Source organism: Cibotium barometz, chromosome 66 (genome assembly GCF_041138505.1).
Source record: "Cibotium barometz isolate CiBa-2024 chromosome 66, ASM4113850v1, whole genome shotgun sequence".
Taxonomy (NCBI): domain Eukaryota; kingdom Viridiplantae; phylum Streptophyta; class Polypodiopsida; order Cyatheales; family Cibotiaceae; genus Cibotium; species Cibotium barometz.
In genome coordinates this window covers 15,245,061-15,247,633 of record NC_141111.1, presented here as the reverse complement: position 1 = coordinate 15,247,633, position 2,573 = coordinate 15,245,061, and positions in this window count along the sequence as shown.

Genomic DNA, 2,573 nt, shown 5'->3' with positions numbered 1-2,573 from the left:
TTCATGGTCTTGTTATTTCTACCTTATGCTTCATGGTGTCATAAGATAAATTATAATGTGTATCTCTTGCTTTTTCTAGTTTGAGAAAACTCACGTAAATAATTGGAGGAAAGATTCCTGCAACATAAACTGATAAAGGCATATGTTGTGTTGGACATTTGCAAACCAACTCGGGATTTATAATGTGTTGTGAGCTTAGGCAAATTTGTATGCACACTTTTAAAGGCATGGTAGGGTATTGTATGAAAAATCTCCATACGATGCAATTTTGTTTTTGCTCATAATGTATCGTTAAAAGAGACTACCAGAGGGGCCATTAACTCTATGCACTCTACAACCACGTTGTTGATCTAACAAATAAGGTGTATTTGACACCTCTTAATTTGTTTGAGATGGCCTATGTCTATATGGACAACTACAACATTCATGAAGTCAATCATTTTGAATATCACAATGCCTCTTACATGTACGTGTGTACACATGGAGGGGAAAATAAAAAAGAAAACGGCCATACACAATGTATGGCAAGGAGGTGGCACAAGTTTTCACATAAAACTATGTGTCATTCCCCCATTTAAATGAGCATTTTCATTGATGAAGGTCAAGGATAGGTCCTTTAAAACCTCATTCTCCTCATGCTACACATACTCACCCAATAGCTTTAATTTAGGACCATTAAAAAGAACCTTTGAATTGCTTTACTCACAAGGGGTTTCGCATCAAACGCGCACATCATATGTGTACAATGTGGTGAGCACTCACTTTAAATTTGTTTTGAAGCTTTTCGCATATGTGTTCTCTTGTGGTGAGAGTACTCGCTTTAAATTTATTTTGAACCTTTTCTTATATGTGTGCTCTTGTGGTGGTCAATGATATTTGACATCATTTAGGATCACATGTTAGAATGCTAAGATAAGAAACATTGCTATATAAATGTCATTCAATGATATTTGATGTCATTTAGAATCACATGCTATATGCCAAAGGTAAGAATCATTGCTAATATAAATGTCATTCAATGATATTTGATGTCATTTAGAATCACCTATTATATGCCAACATAAGAATCATTACTAATATAAAAGCACCTAAATAGGAATGTTGCTAAATATAAAAAGAAGCCACCCAATAAGGATAAAGCAACTTCAAATATGGAGAAGGGAACTATTGAATACATCTTGCTTTCTTTGTCAATTTTCCCTCTAGTTTCTTTGTTGATTAGCTAAAAAACCACCCATTAGGAGCCTTTTTATGGTCCTATAGTTCTCCCATTTAGCCTTTAGATAACCTTAGGCATTAGGATTAAGGCTGTTGTTTTTTGGGGGGATAAGTACGTGTTGTTAATTGTAGTGCAACGTGATGGAAATCAAAATAATATTGGCATTACACTGTAGCTATGGAGGGCATTGTTGGAGCTATGCACACAATAGGTGATTGCACTAAGCCACATTGTGAGTAGGTTTGCAATCATCCTACCAATTGCCGTAGACACTCGTTAGTCACACTCATTAGTTAATCTTGTAGATAACCACAAGGAGTACCCTAACCATATTTGTTAGCTAACACATGGCTAAAAGTTCATGGACACCCAATTTCCAATGCCACATGTAAGTGCCTTAAAGCCCCTCCATGCTCATTCTCACAAGACCGAATAGTGTAAGTTAGAGTCGTCACACCACATTTCTTATGCCTCTCATGAGCTTAGTGCTGAACATGAGCATCATTGCATGCTTATGGCTAGCAATGCAGTGCACAGGGTCAACCTAGAGAAAGAGAGAGAGAGAGAGAAGGCACACTACCACGAAAACAACTGCACCTTAATTTAGTGGGTGGCTAGAAGGGGGAAAAATATAGTATTGCTTAGTTTTATGGTATTTCAAATAGAAAAGTAAAAACCATGTCAAAAAATGTGCTTCCTTGCAATTCCATTTTTTGTTGTTGCAGTAATGATTAAAAGTATCCAAGATTTACTACTAAAAAGTTGTTATAACTAAGATTTGTGATTTTGTCCAAAGGCAATATCAAATTTTATTAAAATTTTGCATGGAAAATAACATTTCAAACCATATCTTTTGAGCATTGCAGAGGCGAGTAGGGAACACCCTCCTATAGTGAAACACATCTCTCCTCCCAAAAATAGCACAATCTTGAGCATGGTGTGATTTTGTCGATGTGACTCAACACAATTAGTAAAAACTATGCTATTGTTGTTCTCCCTCTTCCCAAAGGCTATTATGTTGCTCCAAATCAAGCATTTAACCTCGCTCAGTACTTGTTGGGAAATTCAAGGTAATGAAGAGGAACACAAGAGCCTTTATAATAGCTATGTGCACTTTAATTTAGAAAAAAATACTAATATTTTCATGTTAATCCAAGAATTATTTTTTTTGGGACATCGTAACATTAGCCTACTTAACATTACCCTAGGATGGAGAAGAGAATCATCGAATATATCTTGCTTTCTCCATCGATTTTCCATCTAGCTTCTTTGTTGATTAGCCAAAAAACCACCTACGAGGAGCCTCTTATATAATCTCAGGTGGTCGTGGGAGCTATGCAAAGTCCCTATGACA